The sequence below is a fragment of the Equus asinus genome, chromosome 17 (assembly GCF_041296235.1).
Source record: "Equus asinus isolate D_3611 breed Donkey chromosome 17, EquAss-T2T_v2, whole genome shotgun sequence".
In the NCBI taxonomy this organism is placed as follows: Eukaryota; Metazoa; Chordata; class Mammalia; order Perissodactyla; family Equidae; genus Equus; species Equus asinus.
The window spans coordinates 22,270,879-22,283,451 of record NC_091806.1 but is presented as its reverse complement, the minus strand read 5'-3'; the positions used below and the strand labels follow the sequence as shown (position 1 = coordinate 22,283,451).

The 12,573-nt window shown below is 41.2% G+C and overlaps 1 protein-coding gene across 1 annotated transcript in view; it reads left to right on the top strand.

Moving 5' to 3' along the window:
• Positions 1-5,111: 5,111 nt before the first annotated feature.
• LOC123282499 (ubiquitin carboxyl-terminal hydrolase 25-like) overlaps positions 5,112-12,573 on the top strand; it is a 91,895-nt gene continuing 84,433 nt past the window's right edge. The window contains exon 1 of the mRNA XM_070487755.1: positions 5,112-5,456. The gene's annotated coding sequence lies outside the window, so the exon portion shown is untranslated. The remainder of the gene's footprint in view (positions 5,457-12,573) is intronic.

Here is a 12,573-nt window from a genome sequence, read left to right as displayed (position 1 = left end):
TTAATTTCTCAATTTATAGGTCAAAAGGAAGCCCTAATAATAATAATAGCATGAACTTGTTCACATTTATTACATACTTACTTTGTGCCTTACAGAGTTCTAAATATCTTACATGTACTTAATCATTTAATCTTCAAAATAACCCTATATTATTATTCTCGTTTTATAGGTGACAGAACTGACCCAGAGAGCATAAGTCAATAATGCTCATGTCAGAAAAATAGAATGCACTGTAAATATTTAAATCAAAGGATACCGAAGAATTGGTTTTACAGGTAATGGAAGACGTCAAAAGGGGCAGTGAGTTAAACTAGGGTTTAGCAATAGCAAGAAATTGTTATGACTTTTAATTTGGAGGGGCGATGGAAGGAGGCAAGATTTCCAGAGCTCAGGGAACTACCTCACTGAGAGGACCCTGAACCAGCATAGGCCAGTCTGGTGAGAGCTGGAACCACCAAAGAGATACATATGGATCCTCGATTCACAATGGGATTACATCCCAATAAACCCATCGTTAAGTTCAAAGTATCATAAGTCGAAAATGCACTTAATACACCTAACCTACTGAACATCATAGTTTAGCCTAGCCTAGCTTAAACATGCTCAGCACACTTACATTAGCCTACGGTTGGGCAAGGCCATCTAACACAAAGCCTATTTTATAATGAAGTGTTGAATATCTCATGTAATTTATTGAATATTGTACTGAAAGTGAAAAATAGAACGGTTGTCTGGGTGCAGGATGGTTGCAAGTGGATTGGTTGTTCACTCTCCTGATCGCGGGGGTGCCTGGGAGCTGTGGCTCGCTGCCACTGCCCAGCATCATGAGAGAGTATCATACGGCAAATCGCTAGCTTGGGAAAAGATCAAAATTCAAAATTTGAAGTACGATTTCTACTGAATGCATATCACTTTCACATGATCATGAAGTCAAAAAATGGTAAATCAGGGATGTGCCCTGTGGCCGAGTGGTTAAGTTTGCGTGCTCTGCTGCAGCAGCCCAGGGTTTCGCTGGTTCGAATCCGGGGCACGGATATGGCACCGCTCATCAGGCCACGCTGAGGCGACATCCCACATTAGAGGGACCTGCAACTAAGAATATACAACCATGTACTGGGGGCCTTTGGGGAGAAAAAGGGAAAAGTAAAATGAAGTCTTCTTCTAAAAGATGGTAAATCAAACCATTGTAAGTCAGGGACCACCTGTATAGCCCAAGGAGATGCCACCCAAGGGGAGGAGGAGAAGGAGAAAGCAAATAGCCTGGCATCTCCCTTTGTCTAATCCCCCAATCCCCAACCTATGCCTCTCATTGGCCAAATCCATTCTGAATCCAGCTGATCTGAGAGCATGTGACATGCAGGGATAGTCAGTTTCTGATGTGTGGGTTTCTCTGTCCATGTATGTCTTAGGGTAATTTCAGGGAAACATGTGCTTACCACTATAGAAGGGGAAGAAAGGTAAGAAATGAGGAAGGGTCTGGGGACTTTAAACCATTTTCAGTGTCAGAGTATGGCTTTGGGCACGTTCAAGGTGAGGGGAGCAAACGATCCAAGAAATCTCTTCTTTTGCGCTCTTGCTTGACAAAGTGTAGCTTTTTCTCTATGTAGCCCTTGCTTTCAAAGAAATCCTTATAAAGAAATAGTTCACATGAGACTAGATTCCTTTTTCGATTCACAGAACTCTTTCCCCCAAACTATTCCAATTGAAAGTGTCAATATTAGCAGAAAATGTGGAGATACTATCCTTTAACACGTTAATGCATCTCTTACGAACCTAAGAGGTTATGGGACGGGGCAGGAAAAAAGACAGTTGATGGCATTTAGGTATGAAGTGGAGGATTAAGTAAAGCAGACTGAACATCACTGTCGTGGGCTGAATTGTTTCCCCTCAAAATTCCTATGTTGAAATCTCAATGCCTAGAACCTCAGGATATAACCATATTTGGAGAGAAGGTCTTTAAAAAGGTAAGTTAAAATGAAGCTGTTAGAGTGGGCACTAATGCAATCTGCCTGGTGTCCTCATAAGAAGAAGAGACCCCAGGCCAGTGTGTACAGACAGTCAAACATCTATGAAGGGCAGCAAGAGGGTGGCATCTGCAAGCCTAGGAGAGGGGACACGGGAGAAAACAACCCTGCTGGTACCTTGGTCTTTGACTTCCAGCCTCCAGACTCGTGAGAAATTACATTTCTGTTGTCAACACCACCTAGCCTGCGTTAGTAAGCTAATCAACTGACCAAAGAAGCGACATCTGGAGACTCAGTGTGTGAGGAACCACTGATGTCTGGAGATGCTAATAATGATATCCTTTATCATATAAAACAATATGGCTGCCAGGACCACAAAGCTGTTCCAGTTGGAATGAAAAGCTGGAGTTAGACATGCACTGTAAAAGCATAAATAAACTTGTTTTCTCTCCTTCATGGCTGCCCATTTAATTCAATCTGCATTGTACTGTGCATGTATTAGGCAGATAGTTCTCTTACAGGTTCTCATCTATGAACACCTTGTCACTGAATGACATCTCTATCACAATGGTGACATCACAGCAACTTCCTCTTTGAATGATTGCTTATGGTTCCCTTATTGGTGGAAATAAAATTATCCCAGAATGTCAATATACATAAAGAAGGAAAATAATTCTGGTCCTCCTCAAAGTAGATTTAAAAACCACTCTTTTGTCATGGAAATTGTTCCAATCTACACTATGAATTGAATGTTTCTCTCTTATTTATGTCTCACAAATGTGCTTTAGCAACATGTTAGACTTTTGGTGTCCAGAAATGGATTTTTCAAAACTTTCTAAATAAAAAGAAATGAATAGCCAAGATAGAAGAATACCAGTTTCCTTGGTTCACATACAAGGCACACACTGAATATTCTTAGAAACATCACTTTGATCCAAAATAGAAAAATAGACTTGGTGTTAAGAACTATATTTTTAATTTTATATGAGATCTACCACTTTACCTGTTTACTTGAGTGTCAACAACCTAGAATAAGGCAACAGTTTAGGAATTATTAAGTAATGTCCTGAGAATAAGTGATTCCAACAGCCATACATATTAAGACTGACTCATGAGCAGCAAAACTGACATTGCTGTCTGGCAATTAGGATATCTGGCAATGGGTCTTATGTACAATTTTATCTTAAATTCCCATCCTCAATTCATTCCAATTGTACACGTTCTAAAAAATATTGTCTACAAGGAAACTTGAAGTTTTCTCCTCGAAGTGTTACAAAAGAACAGTTAATATTAAAAAATAAAAATAAGTAGAAAATCATTAGAAGCAAGCTGGGAAGGTATATCAATGTGGGCAAGTATGACTACACGATAAAGTGCTTTATTTGATGATTATGTAGTGAGCGTTGAGAAGTAGTTTTTTTCATGGAACTAAAAAATTTAACTCAGAGGAACATTTATTGCCAAATTCTTGAAACTAAACTTTAGCATCTGGCAATATTTTTTTAAACCACACTACTAGATTTTTACGTTATATTTAACTTTCTTAAATTCAAATGTCATGAACTGGATAGATCTTTTTTTTAAACCTAAAATACAGAGAAACGTGAAGCGATATGTTGGAAAGAACTTTGGGCTATAAATGAGAAAAAATGGACTGTGGTATGCTCCCTTTGACAAGTCGCCCTCTTTGGGTCTCAGTGCTCTCATAAAAATTTGTGCATTCTATCACGAGTGTTGCATTATTCCTAAAATTCTGGGTTTCCAACCATTTCACAACTTTACAAATTCTTCTAGCAAAGGCATAAGGTATCGATAAAATAAAATTTGCAATTTGTTAAAATCAAATGAAAAAGGTCTTAAAAGGTGGTTGAAGATATCTAGGGTACACAGCCAAGACGGCCGTAAAGCGCACAGATTTGTTACAAAGCCTTGAGTTACAATGATCCATGAAGATTAAATAAAGCCAGACAATATTTCAATGATCATTTTCTTAGCTTGCTTTTCTTGTCATCAGATTAAAAAATATACCTGGATTAGCATATGTGATATTGTATTTGTAACAATGTGCACTGATTATTCCGCCCCTCCCACAGCCGCATCCTCACCTCCTATCCCCGGACTAGCTGTGAAACTCGAGATATTTTTGAGGCCAGAGATTGGTTTCTTAAGGTTAGGTTTTCTCTATAATTCCATATAGAGTCAAATATTCCATGCGGGGTGGTTAACTGATAATTGGCAACTGGGAATTAGAATTCTGTACCATCTAGGCAGTGAAACTTTGTAATGTTGCCTGTTGTATAGACCATATTTCACTTGTATCAAATCTCCGGGAAATAAATCTTATTTCCCCAGAGCCTACCAGTGACTGGCACATGTTTGAATGAATGAAGTAGACGGAGAATGTCAATATTCATTTATGTAATAATTAGTTAAGGAAAAAAGTACGTTTCAGCATAAGAACTTCGGACAGCCCTTTGCATAAATCGCACTTGACTTTTCCTGTCAGGCAAGTTGATGGCTTGTGAAATTCCTAGAAAAGCGAGGGGAGAGGACTCAGAGACGAGCCTGCGTTCCGGACCCAGCGAGGTCTGGGGACCTTACTGGGCCTGAAGGGAAACATTTTGTCGCGGAGGAGTTCGGAAAGCCAGCGATCCCACAAGTCCTGGGCACGGGGAAGAAGCCGCTCTCCAGCCTCGGGTTGGAGCTTCGGGGAGTCAAGCGCAGGCGTCGCGCAACCGGCCGCAGGGGGGGGTCCGAGGCCGGACCCGCGGGGCTCGCCCTCGCCCCACCGCTGGAGCGCCGGGCCCCGCGCGGCGCGGGGGCGGAGCCGCGAGCGGGTGGCGGGGCCCCGAGTCGGCCCCGCCCCGCCTCCCCGCCCCGCGGGTCACAATGTAGGGTTAGGGCGGCCGGCGGGCGGGCTCGGCGGGGCTCGGCGGGGCTCGGCGGGGCTCGGCGGGGCGGGGCGGGGCGGGGCGGGGCTCGGCACGGCTCGGCGCGGCTCGGCGGGGGCCGAGCCGGCGGTTGGGAGGGAGGAGGAGTCGCGGCGGCAGGAGGACAGCGCCGTTCCGGCCGGCCGCTCCCTGCGTCCCCTCTCCCTGCCCCGCAGTGGCCCGCGAGCCGCCGGCGAAGGAGCGCGCGCCTGACGCGGCCCGCCCTGCTCGCTCCCCGCCGGCGTCCGCCGTCCGTCCGCTCCTGGCCCGGGCCGCGGCCAGCGAGCCACTCTGAGGCGGGCCGCGCGGAGTCGTGGGGCCGCCGCCGTGGCCCTCGCTGTCGGCGCCTCGCCGCCCGCCCGCGGCGCCGGCGCACGCCGGCCGCCATCGTCTTCGCGCCTGGCTGGCGGGGGCGCTGTCCTGCCCGGCCGTCCGCGCCGCGCATTGGAGCTCGGCGGAGCGCGGCAGCCAGGGCCGGCGGAGGCGCGAGAAGCCGGCCGCCGGCGCCGCGGGGGCCATGACCGTGGAGCAGAACGTGCTGCAGCAGAGCGCGGCGCAGAAGGTGAGGCGGCCCCGGCCCCGGCCCCGCCGCCAGGTCCTCCTCCCCGCGCCCCCCGCCCCGCCGCCTTTGGGGCGTCGTTCCCAGGGCGGGCTGCGTGTGGGAATCGGGGTGCACTTAGCGGGCTTCCATCCGCTCCCTTCTGGCCGATTGTTTTCCAGGAGCAGACGGTGCCGGGTCTTTATTGGGAGCGACCCTTACATTCCTACACTCCTCTGTCTGGCTGCTTAATTAAACTTCCTGCTCCTCCTTCCTTTTTAAAAAAATAGAATAGCCACTGGTCATCCCTGCTGAGCACGGTTTGTGTTTTGAAGGTGGGAGTCTTCTGGGCCTGCTCTTTGCAAAAGGGTCTCCAGCAGGACCGAATTGCCTGCCTGGCGGGGCAGGTCCGTTTACCAGGTGACTCTCTGTGGAAGTAGAGGGTTCGGTTGGTTCCTTTTCCTCTTTCTGTTTCTTTTTCCCGTTTTCCCCCCCTTGAGTATAGAAACTGTCCTTAAGAAGGGAAACCTTTCTGGCCATGTTTACTCCAGGAATGTTTTGTCCCCTGAGTTTGACCTTGTTCCATCGTTTACCCTTTGCTCTTGACTCAGCCACTCATTCGAATGGTCACTCACCTAAGTTAAAAAAAAAAAATCTGTTTTTGAAGCTTCAAATCTTTTATAGTGAGTAATGAGAAATGCTCATTTTGTTCTGGATTTTGCTTTCAGGATGTCAAGTGCACTATCATGGCTTGCACCATATCCTGAAGAGTAGTTGGCTATGACTTATTTGTCTTTTGGGTGAAAAGCATTTTGGGCAAAAGGATAACATTGCTTTAGTCGTGTTGGGGTTACGGGGGTAACTGGAGTTTATTGTGAGCAGCTCCCGAAGCCGTGTTGGTTTATTGGTGAGTAACGAGCGCCCCACCCTGTTGTAGTTTTGGCATAGTTATCTCCTACCTGTGCTTGGTTTTCGAATAGGGTCTGCTGTCCTAAAATGGACTGTGTATATACTCACAGCCTGCTAACTTTCTGCTTTGAGATTATTTTTAGAATTTTATGGTAGTACTTGAGGTAATTGAAGATGCTCAAGAATTTTGGAAAGCAAGGATAGTGCATTGTTATTTTAGGCACTTTGGGAAAGTTGATTTTGGAGCTCTTGTGTGTTAGTTAACTGTTACTGGTTAAATTTAGAAGATTATTGCAGGCTGCAGTTTATTTACAGGGAAATAATTTTGGATTTAATATTGGGAGTTAGAACAGTTTATCTGCTAATCCCCTCTATTCTACTTTGAATACCTTAAACTTTAGTTTTTGATGTTGAGTATGTGATAAAGTGTTAATACTTAAAGCAGGATCTCGTGGTCATATGTATACTAAGCAATATTTAATAGATTTGGTATCATTTTTGTTTATAGTTGTCTTCAGTGTTGAGTATTTATTCCACACAGCCAATTTGTTTCAAAGTGGGAAAAGTAGCTCATATTTTTCGCATCTCTTAAATGTGAACAGTGGAAAGAAGTTTGTGAGTTTTTTAAATTGGTTTTGACTAGAGTACTTCTTTAACATAGAATCAGATAATGCAGATCTGCCTGCTTCAGAAGTTTAGGCATAAAATTGTAGGATCGAGAATCAAATTACTGAAAGTGGTCTTGGCCATCAAGTTTAATTTCCTAGTTTAATGAACTCCTCCTTACACAAAGGCAGTAGTTGTTAATCCAAAGTATTACCATTGTGCTGCTGTTTTCAGTGTGTGTGTCAGATCGTCTCACTGGTATTGGGGAAATTTTTTTGGTGAGGAGGATTGGCCCCGAGCTAACATCTGTTGCCAGTCTTCCTTCTTTTGCTTGAGGAAGATTGTCGCTGAGCTAACATCTGTGCCAGTCTTTCTCTGTCATGTGAGATGCCACCACAGTGTGCCTGACCACCGGTGCTAGGTCGCCGACCACATAGGAACCTGCAAACGCCTGGCCACAGAAGGAAGTGGAGCCGGAACTTAACCACTACCCCATGGGGCCAGCCCGAGGGGGGAAATATTTTTGGAGCAGTATAATGCATGTATTTTTATACTTCCATCAAGGTATTCATGTGTTTTTTAAAAAGAAACAATATATTTGTTTGCTTTCCATATTAACATAGTATTATATTTTTACTCATATTGGAACTATTTAAAAAATATTTGTATGGGTATAAATACTTTAAGCCATCTACTTCAAATAAGTTGGTAGATTTAAATCCACCAAGCTAGTAACTAGGAAGTGGACTTAAGCTAGTAACTAGGAAGTAAACTTCAAACTTTAGAAGAAACAAAAGTGAAACACTCTGTTTTCACTTAGAAACTTTATGAATTGTCAGTCAAATGAGGTAACTAGTGCATATTGCATAACCAAAATTGAGCCTATTTTCTGCTCTCCTCAAAATACTTGTGTGTGTGTATGTATGTGTACAACATTAGTTTCATGTGAATAGCTGTGTTCTGGGGATTGGAACGCTTCCCTATATTTTCAAGATTCTTTTTTTTTCCTTCCAGAAGGATGACTCTTTCATAAAATAATATAATAATCCTTTATTTAAAAAAAGCGTGCCGCAGAACTTTCATAGATCCCTTTTCACCTGCAAGGTAGCTTGTCACAGTATATTTGTAAGGAGAGGGGCTGTCTTTTCCTCTGATGTGTTCTTTGCGTGATGGCTGAAGTTTGGCCGTGGCCGGGCGTTGTGACATGTAATAAAACTGCAGAGAGCTGCTTTTCTGAGGTTTAAAGGAGACAAGTGAGGTGGAGTTGGGGGGAGATTAGCTGCAGTTAAATCCTGTCAGAATTTTGGTCTTGAACATGTCTTCAGCCTTTGAGCTTAATATTTACCTAAGTGCAGGATCTTTAGATCTCAGAAATTTGATACCTAGATTCAGGTCCCAAAGAGGATTCTTGAGGGCAGCAATAGATGGCTTCGTCCCAGGGACCAAATTAATTTATAGCGTGAAGTGAGCTGGATACCATTTACATTAAATGTATCTTTCTGAGTTGAATAAAATATAAAGTTCCTAAGGGCAGGTATTTTGCCTGTTTTGTTTCACCCTGGTTCCTTGCACATAGTACGTTTCAGTAAATATTTGATGAGTGAAGCAGTGTGTGAATGTTTTCTAAGAAGAATGAGAAGTGCAGCAGTTATTTTAGTTCCCTAACTGAATCTCAGATTTAAGATTATTGAGAAACGGTGAAAGCTCAAGACTGCGGACAACTGTTGGAATTTAGGCAGTGTAGTGAAAAGATGGTTGGATCTGTATCACCTTTCTGTGACCTTGGACAAGTCATTAAATGCCTCTGAATCTTCTTTTAAAGCCTTAAAGTTAGTGTGATTAGACATTAGCAACTTTTTTAGATCTGCGTGTTCGGTGGAGCTAAGCATGCATTTATTCCAGACAGGGACTTTAAAAAAAAATAGTAGGGGATGGCAGCAGAAGGAATTTTATGGATCAACAATTTTCAGTTAATTACGGGTGGGGGGGAGGGAGGGGTTAGGTGGGCAGGATTAACCAATCACAGATTAACCAAATTAAGAGTTTAAAACAAAACTTGAAAAATAATACAAACTGGATTCAGAGTAAATTTCTTAGTTAAAATAATGGAGTATTTTCTAATTGAGGTTATCATCTAAAGTTATAGAAATAAAGTAGAGCCTTTCAAGGGACAGTTAACATTTTGTAAATTGCTGTAAACATTATATACAACTGACATTCGGTAGTACTAAATAGTTGGTTATCTTGTTATCAGCATATGCCTTCGTTTGGGCAGAGAGATGGGGAGCCAGCTGCTTATTCCCACCTATTCCTTCCCTTTCTCACCTCATTTTGATTTGTATACTAACATTGTATGCAGCTGCCTTAATGAATTCTCATCAGATGTGATAAATATTCTGTGAGTTTTCTTTACTTTTCTGTGTATACAGTCCATATCATTTGTGAATAATTATCATTCTGACCTCTTCCTTGTCAATATTCAGATTTATTTTTTCATTTACTATTTTATTGCTTTAGCTAAGATTGCAGAATACTACTAGGATTGATGTTAGTGTCTGTATGTATTGTTTCATTATGATATGGAAATTTCCCTATAGTCCTAAGTTTTAAAAATATTTTGAAATCAGATTTAGATGTTGACTCTTTATCAAATGTCTTCTTTTGTTGTTGTTGCAATGACTGATGTGGTGTTTTATGTGTCAATAAGAACAACAATTGTAATAGATAGCATTTATGGGATATTTACTACGTACTATGTTAAGGAATTGTAATAAGAGCAACAATTGTAATAGATAACGTTTATGGGATATTGACTATGTACGATGTTAAGGAATTGTGCTGAGAGTTTTTTAGACTGTTTTTCATTTCATCTTCCTAACTGCCTTATTAGGTGAGCACTATTTTTTCCCTTCATATTGTGATTGAGGAAACAGTACCAGAGAAGCTAAGAGCTAAAGCAACATTTCACTGCTGGTGTGTGTGAAGGGTGGGCTTTAACTCAGGGCTGTGAGACTCTCGAGCCCCCCATTATGATGGATTGCATTCTGGTAAAATCTCATGTAGTCGTGATGCCTCCAAATTCAATATACTAAATTTTAATCTGGAATTTAATATCTGTATTCTTAAATGAGATTGGTTACACGGTTTGCTTTTGTGTAAGTGGGTAACAAGGTAAAATTAACTCATAAAATTATTAGAAAGCTTTTTGTGTTTTCCTATGTTTTTGGAATTGTTTAATGTAGGATTGGGTTAAACCATTCAAAATTGGGGATATTTAAGCATTTTTTGTCATTCAATCTAAGTACTTGCTACTTTGAAAGGTTGATGAATATGACTATATCAGGCTGACTTTTATTTAGAGCAAATTTTAGATGAACTTTCCAAATTTTATCTTTTTTTTAGGTTTTCTACCTCTTCCAGTGTCAATTTTAAAATTGTTTTTTAGATGTGGATTTTATTTCATTTAGCTTTCTCTCCATATAGATATGTATATGGATCTGATGTTTTCTCTTAAATCTGTGGGTATATAGATAGATCTCTTTCTCATTCCTGTTAGTTTTGTTCTCTTCTCAGTGGTGTTTGCCAGAAGTTGATCTATTTTATTGGTCTTTGCAAAATTCAGCTCTTTGTTTCATTTATAACTTTTGTCTTCTAATTTACTTTTATTTTTCTTTAGTAATTCCACCTTTCTACTCTTTTTGATGGTTATTATTCTTTTTATACTTATATTCAACGTTTAGTGAATTTCCAATCATGTTTAATGAAAAACATTTTGGGCTGTGGATTTTCATCAGTTTTGTTTTGAATTTGAATTTATTTTTTGTTCACTCTTTAAAAGATTTTTTTTTGGTTTACTTTCCAAGATGTTGCATTTTTAAAATTGTTAACTTTTAGTTTCCATCTACTGTGTTTAGAGAACATGATTTATAATAGTTTTAGAAATTTATTCAGATTTTCTTGGGGCCAGCGCCGGGGGCGTAGTGGTGTTTGTGCGCTCTGCTTTGGTGGCCCAGGGTTCGTGGGTTTGGATCCTGGGCATGGACCTGCACACTGCTCATCAAGCCAGCCTGTGGCAGTGTCCCACATACAAAATAGAGAAAGATCGGCACAGATGTTAGCTCAGGGCCAATCTTCCTCACACACACAGAAAAAGATTTTCTTATGTACATGAGGTTTTAAGGAGCATATGAAAAGGATGGGTATTCTTTGAAAGTTGTAGAGTTTGGGGCCAGCCCCGTGGCCTAGTGGTTGAGTTCGAGAGCTCTGCTTCAGCAGCCCAGGGTTTTGCCAGTTTGAATCCTAGGTGCGGACATGGCATTGCTTGTCGAGCCTTGCTGGGGTGGCATCCCACATGTCACAACTAGAAAGACCCAAAACTACAAATACACAACTATGTACTGGGGGACTTTGGGAGAAAAAGGAAAAATAAAAGTAAAATCTTAAAAGAAAAAGTTATAGAGTTCTTTATTTGTATATTAAATGAACACAGTGTGATTTGAATGTTTCATGTTTTTTTCCTTTATCTCTTAAATTCTGAGGGATGTGATATCTCTACTTTTAATATAATTTCATCAAATTCTCTTTGTATTTCTAATGGATCTAATCCAAACTTGTGTGTCTTTGCTGGTGTTTTAGTAGAATTTCATCATTTACGTATATGGTGATAATTGGTAAATTTTTTTATTGTCATCTGAGTTTCCGTTTATTAGTCTTGTTTTCCCTACTCAGTTTTTTTTTTTTTTAAAGATTGGCACCTGAGCTAACAACTGTTGCCAGTCTTCTTTTTTTTCCCCCCTGCTTTTTCTCCCCAAATCCCCCCAGTACATAGTTGTCTATTTTAGTTATGGGTCCTTCTAGTTGTGGCATGTGGGACACCGCCTCAGCATGGCCTGACGAGCGATGCCATGTCTGTGCCCAGGGTCTGAACCAGCCTGCTCAGTTTTCATGGATTGATCAGATTTTCCTTGTGTCACCTCCCTTACCCTTTCTTTTTTACAGCCTGTCATGATTTGGAAATCGCTTTCTCATTTCTGCTCTTTTAATTTTAAACAAATATATCTAAACGTATTTTTCTGGTAGAGTCAAAAATTGATAATTAGCTTTCCCTCCTTCCCTCTACTCTCAGTAAGATAAAACTTTTTAGCTTATTTTTATTTACAGCATTCCTGATTTTGTTGGGATAATATTGAATGTGATTCTGAATGATGACTTCTTAAAAAAGCAATTCTTTTGTTGAGGTCATATTGGCTTACAACATAGTGTAAATTTCAGGTACACATCACTCTGTTTCTGTTTCTGTATAGACTGCATTGTGTTCACTGCCAACAGTCCAGTTTTTATCCATCACCATGTGTACGTGTCCCTTTCCCCCTTCGGCCCTCCTCCCACCCCCTTCTCCTCTGGTAACCACTCATCTGTTCTCTAAATGATGACATTTTAAATTTCTTAGGGTACACCTTGTGTCAAAAATATTACTTAATTGTGTTACACATTAGCAGTTAGTTTTTAAAAATTATTTTATTTTAACTATGTTTTTCTGTATAGTATAATACTGTTTCATGTTACTCTTTGTTTTTATTGTTGACTCTTTGTGGAAGCTTGTATCATTTCCCCTTTGGTTTTGGAA